This window comes from Phasianus colchicus, chromosome 18, assembly GCF_987193195.1.
Source record: "Phasianus colchicus chromosome 18, bPhaCol1.hap1.1, whole genome shotgun sequence".
Taxonomy (NCBI): Eukaryota; Metazoa; Chordata; class Aves; order Galliformes; family Phasianidae; genus Phasianus; species Phasianus colchicus.
Window position 1 is genome coordinate 9,619,179 of NC_143453.1, and position 18,785 is coordinate 9,637,963.

At 44.3% G+C, this 18,785-nt stretch overlaps 1 long non-coding RNA gene across 1 annotated transcript; it reads left to right on the forward strand.

The window, feature by feature from the left end:
- Positions 1–639: 639 nt before the first annotated feature.
- LOC149915542 (uncharacterized) lies at positions 640–18,049 on the forward strand. The gene is made up of 4 exons (XR_016472126.1): positions 640–1,131; positions 14,520–14,701; positions 14,919–15,018; positions 17,743–18,049. It is a non-coding gene; the product is annotated as an uncharacterized LOC149915542 (long non-coding RNA).
- Positions 18,050–18,785: the final 736 nt, after the last annotated feature.

Below are 18,785 nucleotides of genomic sequence, written 5' to 3' on the forward strand. Positions count from 1 at the left end.
TCCAGTCCAAAAATGCTGCTTCGCATCCTTTTGTAGGTTTGATGTGTTAATTTAATGAAATAGCATTTCATGGAATGAAAATTAAGAGCAGCCCTCACTTATCCACATAGATTTACTGAATACGAGGAAACTATCTGTAGGATGTAGAGTAGATGGTCATTAAACTTTTCTAAAATAATAAATCTTTATTTTTTTCCCAAAGGGAGAAAAAAAGAAGCCAGAAGGGCTGTATTTCATGGTATTACGGTTCTCTGTGTTCTTTGTAGGTCTCAAGCCCAGAAGAAGCCTAGAAGAGGCCGCTGATGTTGACCCCGGTAACTTGTGGCTGGCTAACCAGGAGTGTGGCTTCAAAATATCTAGGTCTTTACAAGGAAGAAGGGGTATATTTCAAGAGACAACAGAAAGAATTGAAAAAGAAAGAAAGAAAAAACTCAGCTCTGCCTTCACATTTAATTTTTAGAAGCTACAGAACAAAGAGTTTCAGAGGCAGATGCTGAAATTTTTCAATTTATCTTCCACTACCAAAAATACCGTCAAAGTCCAATTCTTAACGACGCTCTGTAAATGATAATCTCAGCTGGGAAGAAACCAAGCTGGGAAATATTTATCTGAGAAATTCACACTAGGTCAAATGTCGGGATTTACATTTCTTCAAGCTTTGCTGTGCTGCAGTTACAAAGGCACTGCAGTCGGGCACAGGAAGCCCCTCCAAACATCACTCTTGGCAGCGTGCCTCACTTTGCCAGATGAGGGAATCCATAAGTGCCAGGGGTGCATGGTTGCAAAGATAAGACTCTGCAAAGTACAATTTTCTGTCAAGGAGCCAAGATAGAAATTCATTAATAATAATTTTCACTTAGAACAGGGTCTTTCATTTGAGAAGATCAATGACTTCCAAGTGTTGGTAAAGGATAAAGCTACAAGCAGCTTGAAGAGGACCTGGCTCTTCAAATGAGACAGCACCCAAAGAGCATGTTACTCCCTTTTTGAGGCCCAGAAACTCAGCTGCACCTGTGCAAGGCCTAGACTTGCTTGCTAGGGAAGTAATTAGTGAAATCACCTGTGCAGTCAGTAATGAGGAGTCCAGCCTGCTGGGGGAGAGAGCAGTACTTGGGTTGTTGCAGCTAAAGGGTGAGCACTGTTTGAAAGCTTCTATAGGTGGGACTGGAAAGTTGTGCTGTTGGTGGGATGGTGTTAATGTGAGAGGTGACTGGGGGACAGGAGAATGGTGGTTGTGGGTTGAGGAAATGGATGAAGGTGAGAGGAGAAGTTCTTGATTACTGGGAGGTTAGTTGCCGGCACAAAGTAGACCTTGGTGAAAAGGTCCTTCTTTCTTTGTGATTTTCTTATCACTAGGCTGTTTAGAGGAAAGGAGAAATCTTCCTGCTTGGTTAGGTGTCCCAAAGAGGGGAAAAGTGAGAAACTGTGTTGTTTCTGCCTTGTCCTTGGCAAGTCTTGTCCCCCATGTCTACTTAAAGGGAGTCTTTGGAGTGACCTACCTCAGTCTTGCATGTGTTTTACAAAGGTTTTTTCAGAAGAGCACCCAGGTGATAGGTGATTGCATAGCACCTGGGGGCTCAAGAGACTAGGGCTTGGGGATGGGCTGAGTGCCAATTCATTAGGCTATAAGCATGTAACTGGTAACACATCTTCAATGGAAATCTTGAATCATTTCTGTGAAGTGTTTTGATTATCATTTTTTTTCTGAAACGTGCACATAGAAACACCTGAGAAAGGAAATTCAAGGTGGATCTTAAATCAGATGCTGGATCCTGAATTTTTCTGGTATAGCTCAACTGTAGTGCAAAAGGCTCTGCTGGAAAGTGCGTGTTCCTTCAATCAGTGATGTGCGGACTTGCCACCAGCTTCAGGAAATGCTTTGATGTTGGTTTAACCTGGAAAAGGTTCTCACAGTCAGTTCACAGAGCTGTGCCCTCCTTTCTGGGATGGCAGCAGGACAGTGACACTCAACGCTTGCACATATTCATTTTCCTTCCTTCTTGGCAAGGAAGGAAAGTAGCCATAGCAGCCAGAAGACTGTTCTGTTTTGAAATGCTCCTAAATTGGATTTCAGTGTTTAAAAATAAGCTGTCAGCAAAGATGCAGCAACAGACACGGATCATGATGCAAATTAGCAAATAACTCTCCCTCCTGATTACTTATTACTCATTGTTATGTGGGGTAGGAGCAGCACAGCAGGTACTGGAGCATCCAGTCTGACAGTTGATGCTAACATGTAAGGAACTGCATGGTGAACAGCACTGCTGGTAAGGGCTGGTTCTGTGATAGCTCATTATTTTGAGGCAGTCCACAGCTAAATGTTTTCTTAGGGGAGATTTTGGTTCCCTGACAGAATTGTACTGTGTGTGAGGCTTCAGCTTAGCTGCACTGTGGGCAGAAAGCCCCAGTCTGAACACACAGTTGCCCAAAATACTGTGTAGCTAATAATTATCACTTCAGTGCCATTTAGCAGCAATTGCTATAGGAACAAAGTTATTCAGGGACTCCTCTCTGGTTATGATGACACTATAGATCTTACAAAACTGAGTTGAGGTTACCGTAATGATGAGGCTCTATTAATTTAATATGATATTGCTACAGGGTTTTTTTTGTGGATTGTCTGAAAAGATTAATACTTCTTTAACAGAAACAATTTGGCAAATCAAGTCACCAGTTCCCATTCTTTCACTCCTCCCCTGCATTTTGGGATCTGCCATTCAATTTTTCCATCATGCCCCTAGGTTCTTCATACCACATCCATCATGTGGCACGAGCTTTACGCACACATTCTTGGAGCACTTCAAAGAAAACTTCTCTGCTTTGCAGGGCATTGTGTTTGACTCTTTTTAAAGCCTACAGTTACAAACACAAAATGCAAGATGATACCGAGGGAAGAGAGAAGTGAGTGTGTTGGGAAACTGATAGCTTTGGGGCTTTTTGGATACACACCATGTAGAAAAAATTGGAAGTTTCCCCCAGATGTGCAGCAGGAGGGGTTTATTCTCAACTGGAAAAAAAAAAAACCACAACTGTAATAAATCCAGGCATATTTCTCATAGAGGAGTGCTGTTCTCCATGTTGGCCTGCGTCAACCAAACCTCTGCAATGAGATTTGTAGACTTCTACTTCCCATCAGGTAGTACTGATGGGACCCAGGTAGCTGTAGTCAATGTACTTGAGTGAGGATTTCATTGCAAGGGAACTGAGGGAACCTGAATGTCTGCTCTCTTACTTTGTCTCCCATGAGGTTGTCCTGGTTCTTGCCCTGTGATAAGAGCTGTTGGACATGGTGATATAGCCTGGTGGGGGCCTAACAGCTGTGGCTGAAGGAAAGATTCCTAGGCTGTGCTAATGAGATAAACAGCTCAGCTCAGGTAGGAAGAAAATGTTTCTGTAAGAATTAAGAGTGTGGCACTCTGTGGAAGTGGATGGAATGAATTATCAACTGTGATAAAGTGGGATTGTGAGTGATTGCTATGGTTCAGAGCAGTGAATGGTTATGAAGTGTAGCATTTCCCAATGTGTTTTGCAGAGCTTTGTTTCTGTGTGAGTCTCTGAGTACAGACCTCCTGTGATACAGGTTTTCAGAGAGCCTTCTGTGTTTCAGATTCCTTCCTGGCAGTCCTTAGAGTAGTGTCATCTGGCTGTGAACTAATTGCTGTAGTAGGGATCGTATTTATTTAGCTTTTACCTATAAAAAGAGCAGATCGAAACGCATCTGTTTTGTTTAGAAAAGGCTGAAGACAGTGCTTTTAGGCTTTTTTCTTCTTCCCTTTCAAATCTTTTCTCCAGCAGGAACCATTTGGGCTGAAAAGCTCAGACCAGTTAAACTGAGGCGGCTGTAGGATTAAAGTTGAAGCTGTCAGTGCCATCCTGTTCACATTCTGCAGGTGTGGGCACATCCCTCAGTTTTGAAATGACCAGGGCATTGCCATGGTAGGCTCTTCCTGATACTGCGAGGCATGGAAACTGCATCTCCAGGGCTAGAACAGCTGCACAATACTTACATATTCCTGCAGTTATCTTGTCCCTAGGTAGGTTGGCAGACATTGCACAGATACATATAGCAGGCTATGCCCCCGTTGCACAAGATGCAGAGGCATGGTGAGGAAGGGGATATGAAAGGGCAAAAGGAGGAGAGAAGGGCTGTCTGTCTTCCCAGCTTTTGTTATGGCTTATTTCAGCTCAGTATTTTTAATACCCAAATTTAAATTGCCCTTAGCTCTGGATTTGTGAACCAGGTTACACTTTGATAAAATAACCAGTCCTATGTACTTACAGATCTTATTAAAAAGACAAGCAAATAAATATAAAATGAAGCAGGCACATTACTAATCTGGTACACTAAACTACCATTACAGAATGGAATAATGCGGCAATCAAACGTAGCCTGTGATTAAAACTGAATCTATAAATCAGTGAATTCATATTAACAATTCACCAAATTAAACCAGCAGGTAATCAAATTCAATGATAGGGTTGATGCTAAGAGGAATTGCTCTGTACCAGTCTCATTGGAAAAACATATGGAGGAGCCAAGTCCTTTCAGCTGATGATATAAAGCAGTGCTTCGGCCAACAGAACCCTTCTGCTGGTGAAGGGCATGAGCACGTGGGCTGTAGGTGCAGATGGGACGTTAAATTAAAGCCTTCCCAGGGATGTACCTCAGTGCAGACAAATGCAGAAAGCTGATTTGCATGTACATGGTGTATAAAAATACCAGCATCAGCAGCAAATGCGTGGCTTAGTCGGGTCTCGTTCTCCTTTCTTTTGATGACAGTGAGTATTCCAGCCAGATCTGGAGGCAGGGATTGAGCTGTGTGCCATTCTATTTCTCTTTAGAACTCCCTGTTTTTTAAAAAGGGGAAATATTCACAGCCTGGTGTTTGCTTTAAGGATGTTACTGCTGAACATACAAATGTCTACCTCTGTTACAGGCAGAAAGGGAGCATACAAGGGAGGGAAGAGAGCTGATCATCGTATTGTTGTAGTGTCTCTGTCTCTTGAACTTATCACAACAGTGCTTGGGGAAATTGGGGCAGAGTCAGGCTGGCTATTTCTCACCTCTTCATCAGCACCAGCATCCCTGTGAAGCAGTGTCCTGCACTGCCAGCATGATCCTCTGTGGTACTGCAAAGGTGATAGCAAAGGACTTTTTTACCTAGCCAAACCTGCTCTGTTAGCAGTAAGCATATCTTCTTTCAGATATAGGCTGGTACCAACATGAGGGCAGGGAGGGAAAGGCCAGCCGGGGAGCTTGATGTCAGCCTTTGAGCTGAGGTAATGGACATGGAAATCTTCATATGCTGAGAAATCATTTTAAGAAAAAGTATTAACCTAATTAGCCCATTTGTCTCTTCTCTCATCACTCGTTATTCTAGTAACAGTTATTTCCTGCCTTAGATTAAAAAAACAATGTAGGTAATGCTATAGCTTGGGTTTTGGGGCCGTTAGTAGTGTCACCCTTTAGAATAACATCTCTTCAAATGCTGTCTGCAAATGTGTGCACGCGGACCAGGGAACCCCGCTGCACTGAGCTGCAGAGTGAACACCAGATTCAGAAAGGGATCTACAGCCCTTTGGTGGGAAGGACAAAAATAAGGTAATCAAAAATAACCATGAATTTCAGCCCAGAGCCTTTATTGGAAAGCTGGAATTCACTTACGGGTAATGCAGGAATTGCTCCTGGGAGCAAATTGTGTGACCTCACACAAACAACTGCAACTGTGTGTTTAAACAACGATGGGTGGCTGAGCAAGGGCTCATTGCAAGCCAGGTTCTGTAAGGCCTGCAAATATGCCTGTTAGCAATTTCCCACCAGAGCCTCATCACCTAATTAGGCAAGTTTAATCAGTTCAGTCCCATGCAGCGTTGCTGATCTGCTGGAATTGTGAACTCCCACATCTCCCTCAGCTATTGGTGACTTTGGCTAAAAATACGATGTGAAAGCTCCTGCAGACCCTTGGTGCAGAGCTGTAGGAACTGAGTCCCTTCAGCCTTGGGCGGTTGGTCAAAATGTGGGTGTTAGGAGTGCTGCTGAGCACTGAAGAGTGCTGGTAGGTGCCTAGGTCCTTTGTTTTAAATGAGAACTTGATTCAGGGATGTGATCTAGTAGAAAACAGTTAAAATCATGCCAAGTACTGAGTTCTGAGTCAGTAAAATCCAGCTCCAGAAAATCCTGATCACATAGCTCTTCATCTAGGAGAAATATTAGCAATTAGCTGGCAGAAAATCTTCAAGCTTCATTTGGCATTGTGGAATGCCCCCCAGGACCGGGTACTGCCTGCCCTGGGCTTCCATCCAGAGCTTTCACCTTTATGATGTTTATGAAGAAAAACTCTAATGCACCTATCATGAGAAAAAGATAGCTCTAAAATTTCAAGGTTAATTAAAACCATGATGGCAGTGGGGAACTGGTATAATCCTGAATAGTCCAAAGATACTTCTTGGGTGCTGAGTGGGCATAGTGAAACTACCAAGTTCTCACCTAAGCAGAAATCTTTCCTACGGTTGTTAGATGTGATTAGCTGCTTAAGAGTTGCTGTCGTTGGTGAAGTAAGAGTGCTCTATGTACAATCAAAGGCATGCAGTGCTATTTGCCAGAAGATGGCACTCGTATCTCAGAGTCCTCTCTGCTCGCTCCTCATCTACTGGGTAGCAGTAAATGCACACGCAGAGCCAGAGCTCTGATTGTATGGAGTTCTGTATAACCAATAATACAGCCTGGGTTTGGTAAAGAGCTGCGTCCTTATGCCTAAAAGAGTTCTGTCATCCAGGAAAATAGTTTTAGTTTGTTTTTTTTTTAATTACAAATGAGAAGTTGTTGCTGAAACATTTTATCTCTCTGTTGAGAGATGCTGGCGGTTTATAGAATAATTTTGGCATTGCTGGGTATTTCTTGGGAATAGGAATTGCCCTCTGGGTAGCACAGCAGTGCATGAATTTAGAGAAGGCATAAAATTCATGTCTACAAATACAGATGTGGTGTCATCAGTCTTGCTGCACCTTGAATGTAGCAGACGTATTAGGTGCAGGAGAAGGATTAAATGTGTGTGTGGAGGAGTTGAATACTTTTCTGAAGGAGTAACGGTTTAAAAATTAAGCTGAGAAGTGGTAATTATGGCTGGGAAAAGGTTTGTAGCTAGGTTGGAGATAGATGCTCTTGTTGGTCATTTTTTCTTACACTTTCACAAGCAGAAAAGTAATTTGAGGGGAGACAATCACTTGTAAAATTATTTTTCTACTTTCTGTATTCCTGCTCAGTGTAAAGAGGATCAGAAAAGCCAATGTTGTTACTGATCTCTGCAGAATGCCAGTAGTTCTCTGGCTATGGACTGGAGCACCTGTGTACCTGCTTCATATGCATTACATACTGCTTCTTGAAAGCAGTTCTTCATTGTTTTCAATAGAAGAAATAAGGTAATGGTAAGAGCTGGACTCTGCTGGCCAGGGAGTGTTGCATGAGCAAAGTGAGGTGCTGTGTTCCAGGGAGTGGGAAGATCTGAAAAAGTGGCAGATTAAAACCAGGGACAGAACAAACGTAAGGGAAATACCATGACCTTTTCAGGAAGACTGAATTTTGATCAGTCTTCTGAAGTTTGATTGCTGCTTTCCATGCCTCTCAAATTGTTTCTTCTTTGTGATTTCATGCATGCCCATCACTTGATCTGACCCAGCTGCAAGGGTGTCTTTCATTTTTTTCTGATCTGAATAATTTCAGACGTTATTTTTCTTCAATTAAAAACTTCTAGGATTTGCTTTTTAAATACAGATGTTGGCCAAAAAAATTTGGATAGATCTCCCTGTGTTGTCAACACAGTCTGCAGCCTGTGACACATCCCCTAGGAATGCTGCCTTTGCCTTCCAGTGACAGTTCCTGTGATGCTCGGTCAGCTTTTGAAGCTCATTATGCCACTCAATCTCTTATTCCGGCTCTTTAGTTTTTATCTTGTCCAGGGCATCTCATGGGACTTTTCCCAGGCCCTCGTTATAGGCAGGGTTACTCAGCCGGTGCCTGTAGATAATGGAACACGAAGGCTGGGACCTGAGCACTGATACATTTGTCTTGCTCCTTCTTGACAGGCTCTATGCAATTGCCCTTGTCACTGTGTTGATCTCCTCTGCACACCTCTGCCCTGGACACTGCCTATAATCACCTTCACTGCTGTAACCCTCCAGCTCTGTGTTCAGAAAGTTTTGCAGTGCTGTAAGTGAAGCCTGTCTGCTTTCTCTCGTGCCCCATTGTGTGCATGTTTAACCTGAGCTCAAAGCACTGCATGCACTACATGTGCACTGCATACAGAAGGAAGGCTTTGTTCCAGGAGAAAGCTGTGCATCAGTGTAAGAGATGAGGTAATAATGTGATCGAGGTGTTCACATAGGGGAAAAAAAACAGTGCAGTTTGGAAGCATCTTAAAATTCCATTGTTTTCCCAGAAACATTTCAGAAATCTTGGTCTGTCTTTATGGTTGAATGCCAGGTGTTTCTTGAGTATGGTTTAAATCACTCTTCCAAGAAGAAATCAGCCCTATCTCACCAGAGCTTCCAGATTTTACATGGAAATCTTAGAAAGCTTTCCTTCCAACTTGAGGGCTGTTACAACTACAGATCTGCTTTGTGTCATTTAGTAGGCCAGTCTCACATGTGACTCACATGGCTGTATGCTATCATTTATTTAACCAAGCAGTGATTTTTATCCATAGGTACCAAAGTTCTCAATAGTCTTCTCTGCTCAGGCTATCAAAGGGAAGCCTGACCCTCAAAATGTATCAGCATAGGTTCCCTCTTCCCCACTCATAAAAGCTGGAAACTGTAAAACATAGCAGCAAAGCACTGTAGTATGGAGACAGAAAGGGAAAAGCAAAATCCTTGGAGCTCCCTGACTAATGGCCTTCTGTGACTGAAGGCTTTGCTCTGCAGTTTATTGCCATAACTGTGTAAGTACATGCTATACTGGTTTTGTTTCTCTGCATGCTATAAACAGTTACTGAACCAAAAAAAAAAAAAAAAGTAAGAAAGTATTGGCAAGTTAAGAAGAAACATCTTTATGGATAAAATCCATGGTGGTGCTGAGCATTTTGGTAGTAGCTTAATTGTTGTGCAGGTGCTTTCTGAAAAGAATCACAGACTGATCTGCTGTTGTAAAATGGATTAATTTCTGTGCGGGAAGTTCTATACCATCCTAAATCATTTGTGGTGCATTAGGTAATAGAAGTAAAGCAATGACTTGTCTAAAGGTAAATTGTCCTTGATGAAGTTTTGTTATAAGTGCCTGCTTGATTCTGGTTTGGAATCCACGTTCCAGTCACATTCAGAAGTATTGCTGAATGAAGAGAAGCATTCCTTAGCCACTTCTTGCATAAAACAAAAGCTGGGGAAATTCTGGGGATTTCAAAGATCTTTAATGTGTAGCAATGGCCAGACAGACAGTGTATTTCTAGAGAGATACCAGTGCAGCAGGCAAAAGCTTTAGGATCTATTCTAGTTTTATTGCTCTACCTGTGTGTGTTTTACTACTTTTTGTTTTGGGCCTCAGGCATCTCCTATGGCTCCAGCAGTGGATTTAACCTGCAGAGCCTTGGACCAGCACTGTGCCAACTCCCCACTGCCTTGGGAAGGAAGCTGGGGGTGTGCATGGGAGAGAACCTTCCCTCAAAGAGGTTCTGCAGAGTCAGGAAAGCTTGAGGGGAGGCAGGCAGCTCCCCTGCTGCTCCTAATCACAAAATGAAGCTCAGAGGAGTGGAAAAGGTTTTTGATCATGTTCTCCTCCTCTGCAGGGTTTAAGGGTCTTTTAACAGGTTTGTAGGTGTTAGTGAAAGTCACTTCCCTGTGGCTTTAGGAAGAACGTGGACCTCACTGTGAAGCCTTAAGCACAGGGCTGTCATCTTCAGAGGGAAATGGGTACCATAGAAGGCAGCTGGGGGGCAGGGGTCTGCCCTCTCTGACCCTGCTTCAGTTTTGCCTCATAATGTATACTGAAGAGTGTCAGAGTAGCCTTTAGCCGGGCTGTGATGCAGAAGCTCTGTAATTAAGCAGGATACATCCCCTGGTAGAAGGCTGTCACACTGCCTGGCAATGGAGCAGCTGTGTGCCTGACCTGTGGGGCTGAGGGAGGTGTTAAATGCTGGGTGTTGGGTGTTTTAAAGCACCATAGAGGTTCATTGAACGACTTGAAGAGCTGACTGCTCGCCCTTTTTAAAATTGAAGAGAAACTGGGACCGGGGTATGAAGTGATTTTTCACAAGGAAGGGCCAGAGCAGCTCTGGTACACAGGGTGTGCCCAGCCCCCTGCCATTCTGTGTGCCTCTTGCTGCCAAAATGTGCACGAGTTCTACTTGCTGACCGAGAGCAAGCTGACTGCAAGCTGTAGGAACCTTCCCCTCCACACCTGAGCTTCCCCAGGAAGCTGGTGCCACAGCAGTTCTGCTGTCAGAGACCTCACTGCCATATAGCTGGCACCTCTGGCTGTGTGTGTGCACATCTGACGTGGATGATGATCAGGCCCTGCAGGGACAGCCTTATCTCCCTGATCCAAAGCATCAGCTCATCTCCTCCATACATCACCACCAGCCAGTGCATGGGTATTAATGAAATTCAGACACACACAATGATTACTGTTGGTTATGTCAAGTAAACTTAAACGGTTTTCTCTCTTTGCTAAATCGTGCGAGACAGACTTATGAAATAAGTTACGCTGTTTTCCCGGGCCTGGAAGTTTGTGGCTAACTGCTGCTGTTTCAGAGTGACTTGCCTTGGCTGGAGGAAAACAAAGGCAGAGAAATGGAAAGTGATTTGTGGAGTGTCTCGGCGGAGGTTTGTCAAATGGGGCTGCCTGCATCCTGGTGATGAACGCAGGGCACTTGCTGCTTTGTGGCTGTGAGAAGTTTGTGTGCTGTAAAGTTCAGCTCCTCCTGCAGAGAGAGCAGCTTGCTCTCATCCAAGAGCACCCCATGCTCCCTCAGAGCAGCGTCGGATGTACAGAATTAAATCACAAGGCTTTGGGTTCAGGGGAAGCCAAGACTGGTGGGAGATGGAAAGCAGGTGGTGCAGCTTGCAGGGCTGTCTGGTGCTGCTCAGGAAGGGCAGCTCCCCTCAGCGCCATAAAGTGCTTAAGAAAATGCAAATTACAACAAAATGAGGAGCAAGAACTTCCAGGGCTTTCTGTTAAACAACCTCTGCACCCCAACAAACTCCTCCTTCCTCACAGCACCTCTTCTCTGTTCCCCAGGGATGAGTGCTCCTTGCTCGGAGCTGCTCCTTCCACTCACTCCCTTGGAGGAGCTCTGCTCACTCCTCCAGCTCTGCCCCACAGCTCCATTAGGAAGCAACAAGCCGTGCAGAGTTGGAGACTTTGATGCTCAAATCATTTCCGTGGAGAACATGTTCCTGCACACGAGGCTTGTTGCCATCAAAGCTGCTTGTAAACTGTCCCAGCAATTACAGCTCTTTACAGCTGAGAGTTTTCTGCTTGACATTCTGATGGCCTTCAGAACTAGGAAGAAAATAACTGCTAAAAAGCTGTTTTCTGGAGCTCCCATATAAGCTGCTCTAATAATTCAGTTTTGTTTTTCACATTCACTGAATTGAGTGGGCAGCTGGCTGGAGAAGAGGATCTCATTTAGGGTCAGTCACAGCCTGCTTTGTCCTTCCCACCTCCTTCCCACTGGAACACCTCTGCCAGAGGTTCAGCACTGGGTTCATCTCTTTCAATGTGAAACTTGACAAAAACTGCCTGTTATTTAAACTAACACCATTCCTAAGCACAGCCTTTGTTTAGATACGGACTTTTATCCTCTATGCCGTGGTTCACGTGGTGTTAGGTTATTATTTTTTAACTCTATCTGGTGGCTTTTCAGAAGAGGTGTCAGCTGTCTGCTCAGAGGTTGCTTTGCATGGTGTGACCAGGCAGACTGCTCTCTTCTGCAAGTGCCTTGGCGTTCTCTGTTTGTTTCTTAAGTGAAGGTAGGTTCACCCTTTTGCTTAAAAAGGCACAACTCTGAAATCTTGTGACTGGGGTGATGGGGAAAGGCACCCCAAAAGCTCCCGATGAGCAGCTCAAGCTGTTATGCAGGTTCCCCTTTTGTTCCTGCAGCAGCAGTGCAGTCAGCCAGGTGGAGGCTGAGCTCTCAGTTCCAAACTCTTCCCCATAAGAGAGGAACTCAGCAAGGTGACAGCAGGGCAGGGGCTCACCGTGCTGCTGTGTGCCTCCCTGATAAATAGCGCACTGCAGTTCCAAGAGCTGTCAAGCAAGCACCTCTCACCTCCATTAAAAATCAGTGCTTAAATAAGGCTTCCTGCGCTCGCTGTTCCTGAGCTTATTTGGTATTCAAGGATGCAAAGAGGAACATAAATAATTTGATATTCATACTGACAACTCTCAGCACTGCCATAGCCCCGATTTCAACAATGTAATGGACAGTATGTTATCTCATAATGTGTTCTGAGATCAGAGCTGATTTAAAGGTTATTCATCCTGGGAGGAATTATGCTATAATTGAATTTATCTTGCATTTATCTATTCAAGGAAATATAACTACAGTTTAGGGGAGAAAAATACATCAAGAAGCTAAATTTTTATTATCGGTTTGTATAAAAGATACAAATTATTCCACCGCCCTTCTTCCACTCAGTGGTATTATTTGCTGCATGATAAAGTCCAGGGTGGAAAATAGAGACTTCTGGCTGATAGAGCTCTACTTTCAGCCCAAAGAGTGGCTAAAGTAATAGAAGCAGCAAAGAGCAGGGAATGATCAGGTTTGTGTCAAATTAATTAGCAAGTAACTGTGTAAGATTCAAGGGAAATCTTCAGCTGTGAGACATGAAGGTTCCATGTGAGCATGCCCTGAGCTGGCAGGGCTTTTGTAGGCTGTTTCTGCACCCATCTACGTGAGGCTTTTAGAGCACATAGAGACAACACTGAAAAATATTGCAGAAGAATTAGGCATCAGTTCCATGACCGGATTATCTCAGAAAGCTGTGTATTTTTAAAGGAAAGATTGCCCAGAGCTGGCAAAAATGCTCCTGAATGTGGGTTTCTTTATATCTTGCTTTTCTTGCCCAAATACTGCTATTCTGATAAAGGGAAAAGAATTAATTTACCTCTGAGATAACAAATTTTATGCTAAATTTCAGCCAGAAAACAGCTGAGACATTATAGCCCCCAAACCAGGCTTTAAATAGAAATGATAAGTTGCTATAAAGCTGCCACTAGCACTGTTCTAACAATGGGAGAGTTGTTTCCCCATTCACTTTCCCATTCCTTATTATTTATCTTCCTGTTCTCTGTTATCTATTTCACCTCTCATACTGCTCGTTATGTTAGAGGGAAGCATTCCAGCATTACCTTCAGGAGCAGCAGAACTTCATGTTTTCCTTCAAAACTCAGCTATTAACAAAGCTGTTCTGAAAGATGTGGACCTGTGCTTGCTCTCCTCTCCCCCCAAGCTCCCTGTAACCTGTTTTTGTGCAGCCTGCTCAGCGCAGCGCTCCTTTTTGTCCTGCTGAGGTTCTGCACTGACTGTGGGATAACACGGCTTTCCTCAAAGACTGTTTTTATATTCAAATATTTACTCTCTGCTAGACAGCTTCCAAAACCTGAAGAGATTGCACAAGCCTGCCTGTTATTTTAGTGGCACTTGAGCACAGTCAATATTTGGACAGTGCTGAGGAAGAAACCTGTAGGCTGAGCGCTGCCTGCCCGTGCTGCAGGTCTGTGCTCCACACTGAGGGATGCTCCCTGGTGGGGTCTTTACCTTCCTTAAATCAGCCACTACGAAAATGAAGTGTTCTGATAACAGCCCTGCTCCGGGAGGCTTTCAGCTCCTCAGAGGTAATATGAAAGCAAATAGAGCGCAGAGTAGCTGGCAGTCCCATGTGCAGCATGCCCTCCTTCAGGGCTGAGCCCCGCTGCCTGCTTGGAGCTGCTCTGCCCTGCTAGCAGGTGCTGTCCCAGTGCTCAGGTCCTCCCCTCTGCACCTGAGCTGTGCCCCTTGCAGAGCAAAGAGCAGCAAAGGGTAGGTCCTAAGGCAGCAGGGCTGTCCCTTTTCCCTGGGGAATGGCAGAAATGGGAAAGTGCCCATCTCAGCCTTCCTGGAAGGAGCAATAGGGACCCTGTGACCCCCCCCCAGCTTTACACAGATGTCCCCAATCAGTGTGCAAGTGGAATGTATTTAGGTGAAGTCCAGGCTTCGTTTTAACAACTGTGGGGAGAAACAAACTCATCTCTCTTTTTTACTGTGTGCATAGGATCATTGAAAAGTGTTGGGATATGGAGAGTTAACAAATGGGCTGAACTGTGCCTGTGCCTCTCTTGGATCTCAATAGTCCCCCAGCCTTTATTTTTTACAAAATACCTTCTTGCTATTATTCAATAAAATGGCTTTCCTGCTTAATGCATCAGTGCTTTTGGGTGACCATAAGCTCTGAAAACACACTCCAAACACAGGTGATTTTTAATATTTTAATACATGAATTTTCATGTCTTGGTTCCGTGAGGTTTTGCCTTGTCTGTGTCCCCGCAGGTGACAGCAGCGCTCAGCTTTGCTTCATGGCTCTCACACCTGCACGTGCAGCACTGAATGGCACAGCTGACAAGCAAGAAATAGAGAAGCAAATGCATTGACTGATGCGGAGTAGAGCTGGAAAATCAATCTGATGGAAAACAAAAGGAGAATATCTCTTGGTATAATAAAATTTGCCAGTGGTAAGCAGTTATCACCTGAGCTGCCCTGGGGGGGAAACGGAGTTTGATTTCCCAGCTGGAAAATTTCACTATGATGCTACTGAAGGGTGAGATGGAAACAATTTTAGGGGGGCGGAGAAGGGAGGAAACACATTTCCTTCAAACATTTCCCTTAGTATACAGATAGCAGAGTGATAGCAGCAACTCTACTCATTTTTTTTTCTTGAATTTTGTGAAGTCTGGAAGGACTCCTGGGAGCAGAAGCTGCTGTTGGTTGCTGAGTGGTGTAGCCATACAGAGAGCCCTCTCTTGGCCCTCGGACCGGAGCTGCAACTGAAGTAGGTAGGAGAACATGAGCAGTGCAAGCTTGTGTTTTATTATGGTACAGAGGTCTTTTCCAGCCTACATAATTCTATGTTTTGGATGGGAAGAGAACATAGGAGAGGTTCTTGTGGCTTGTGAGGCTCTTTGCTACATGACCAGCCCCTGCTTTCCAAGGAATTGTTAGTTGCTAGAAGAATTCCACTTGTGACAAAGAAAGTTTTCTCTCATTTAGCCACACTTGGAGAAGGAACATTAATCACCTAAGCCTGTGATTACAGTTCATACGATGAAGGCAAGATGTTAATTCTTTTCTAATTCTTAGTTTAATTCTTTAAAACAAGAAATCTCAAGGTGCATTAAGATGTTAATGAGTTGAAGACCCTCAAAATGCCTCTGTCAGATAAATCAGTCATTACAGTCTTACCGAAACGGGGGAAGCTGAGGCACGATGGCTGCAGCAATGCCAGGTATGGGACTGAGGTCCCCCAGGTACCCCCATGCCTTGATGAGTAAAGCAGTTGCAGTGTGCCTTCCACAGTCCACGTTAATAGCACAAAGCCATTCATTTCCATAGTTACAATGCTATTTCCATGGTGACAGCGAGAGTAACAGCAGAAGAGAGCAAAAAGTTGGACTGAGCATAGAGCTGGTGTTAGTAAGTGAAGCAATGCTGGACCCCATGGCTTCAGAAATAGAAGCAAACCCCAACCACTCAGGGCTGGGCTGAGGCTCAGGGGCAGATGTGCTGCAGCTTGATGTGTTGGTCTGAACAGGGACTGTGCATCTCAGTTCATATATGGACTGAATTCTGCTGGTTTTAAGAAAAAAGGCAGCGGGGGAATGGATGGGCGTATTCTTCTACAACTTGAACCTGCTGTCTGTTTTAATTTATATCCATCTCACACCAACAGTGATGATTTAATAGCAGCTGTCAGTCCCGCTGTCGATAGTCAGTCATTTTGCTATGCTCACTATAAACAAATCTATTTTAAATCCTGGCAGCTCGGGGTAAATGTCTCTCTAAAATACGCAGAGCTGGGTAAATGCCTCAGCCAGCCTTCCTCCCCTCTGCAGACTGCACTTGGGCACAGCTTTGACTGTGCTCACATTGCTTTTGTGTTCTCTTCCCACGGATGCTCCAGTTTTGTTGTTGGTTGTTTTTTTTTTTTTTTGCTGGGCTCTGAAGTGGGCGTAAGGAAATGGTAATGTGAAGTGAAGTGTTTTTCTTTTATGCTTGTCCCTGAGCTCCCAGCCTCAAACAGAACTGGATGAAAAATGACTAAAAAAATTTTCATACGCCTTCTTTCTCCCCGTGTGCCTCCCCACCGTAGATTTGAAGCATTATTAAAACTTGCTGTGACTTCAACAAAGCTTGAGGGAAAGCAAATGACCCTGCTTCCTGTGTTACCACTTTCCCCAAGCTCAAGAGAAACAAACAACAATGCCTCTTCCTTCCCCCCCTCAAAAACACAACTAAAAACAAAATAACCCAACCCCAAACAGCTTGCCATCCAAAAACTCTTTTTCCCTTCTCTGGACCTGAAGGAAGCTTAAGAGATGTGGACACAGCAGCAAAGCAGGGCAGCACCAAGAAGCTTCCTCTCCCCAACTGTGCTCAGCTCCCAGTGTGAGCCCTGTTCCCTTCCAGCCTCCCGAAAGGCTGATGGAAGGGGAAGGAACCCTTGTGAGGGAATATTCAGACACCCCTGTTTTGCAGGGTGGATCTGAAGGGTGAGCAGCTGCTGGGTGGGGGATGCAGAGGGGTGGGCAGGTTTTGTCCCAGCACTGCCCTTGGCTGAGGTTTGCCAACACAAGAGTTGTCCAAAGCCACGGGCAGCTTGTGGTGGCCAAGGGCTGTGTTCTGCCATTCCCTGTTTCATTTCAGAGACTGGCAAGCAGGGAGGGCTCACAAGCTGGATGGGCGTAAAGAACAGCTAGAGACCATTGATACCACTTGTCTCCCACTGCTTTTATCTGCAGCTGATCTGCAACTGCAAATTTTATTTCACAGGCCCATTGTAAATTGCTGCATGTACACGAAAAGCAGACAATAGGGTTCTCTGCCAGGCAGGCACGTGAATCAGGTCAGGGAAGTGAGAATAACAAAGTATTGTTTAATACACTTCAAACAAACACAGCAGATGTTTAACTTTCTTTTAATAAAAATGACCCCACACCATTTTATTAACTTCAGAGATGCATTAGCCACTTCTTTAGAAGGCTTTAGAAGGCAGAAGAAAATACATCTATTGTAACAAAAATTAGAGAGGAAATTGAAGGAGGATCATATCGTGGCTCATTTTCCCACTACATAGGACTTTGTGTCCTGTAGGACCGAGTGATGCAGTACCACGACTTTAATTAGTGGCAGCTCCTGTCAAATCCTGCTTGTGTGTGCAAAACTAAAAAGTGGGAATTTGATCCCCAAACTATCCATCTTTTCCTACAAAAGCAGGCTGCCGGGCTCAGCATATTTACTGCTGAAGGATCACGTGAAGTTTCTTGGAACTCTTCCCGTGTACTTGCATGCAGGCACACTGTGTGTACATGCTAAGGCTGTGTGTCTGGGTGGTAGCTCAGTAGATAGACTTCCATTGACAGCCAACTGCTGTCTTGGGAATGGAAATTCACAGGAACTGGGACAGTGCAGATCCGCAGGTTATGTCCTGTCCCCATTCCAGCAGAAAGTGATGTCCAGATGTATCTTCTGCTGCTTAGCAGTGCTCTTTTCTTCCCAGCTTAGATGGGTTCCCTGCCCTGGTCAGATAATGCTGACTGTGAACACACCTCCCACTGACGTGGACTTGTTGAAAGACCCGATTAAGATGACATCCACCAGTAAGCCACAAAGCGTGCTGTGCTTTGGGTCACAAGTACCCCGACATACAAAAATAAGCACCTCTTTGCAGGATCAGTTCTTGAACTCTGGAACGCTTCAGTAAGGGACAAAGTTTCTTGCTTTAGCTGCACCAACATACAGACTTCAGCTTCAGAGAGGTGCATGCTGGCAACAAGCTGACATTATTATTTTTGAGGAAATTGCAGGTGCTGTTCGCACCATGTGGAGTGTGTTTTGACATCTTTTACTTTTACATCAAAAGGTTATTTGACCACATTACAGTTCTTATGTCCTTACAAAAGTATTTGAAATGTTCCAGCGATATGAGAGCGCTTTGCAAAGCACACAGCTATTTTGAATTATTGCAGCACTCCATGCTTTTATAAGTACTTGAATCTGGACAGTTTTATTTCATGTAGAACAATTTCGTAGTATGAGAGCTCATCAAACTCGGTATGCTGGAATTTAGAAATGATGAGGACTGGAAACATGCACAATGTAATGCTTTGAGATAATTATTTTAAAAACCTGTAACAGCATCATCCCACTTTTGCTGGGGAAGTTAGAAACCACATCAGTGTGCTACACAGCTGAAGCTCAGGTTCCCATTAGCCAGTACAGGTCGGGGAAATTGTGATCATTAAAACTACCTGGATTCAGGTCTGCTGAAACAAGGATTCCATGGTCCTCCAGATTTCTGGGACGTTTGGATTCTCTATGCTAACAAGATGCTTTAAAATTTGAAGTTTTGCTTATTTCATAGTATGACCACTTGTCTATTCTGATTCACTACAGTGATGCTTTGGGTTCAGGTAGAGGCTTGAATTGCAGCACTTAAGTTATTGTGTGTTGAGCTCTTGCCAGTAGCTCCAGGAGAGCTCTGAGCTTGCTCTACCTGTGATTTGATACAACAAACATGAACATAATACTTGCAATACAACT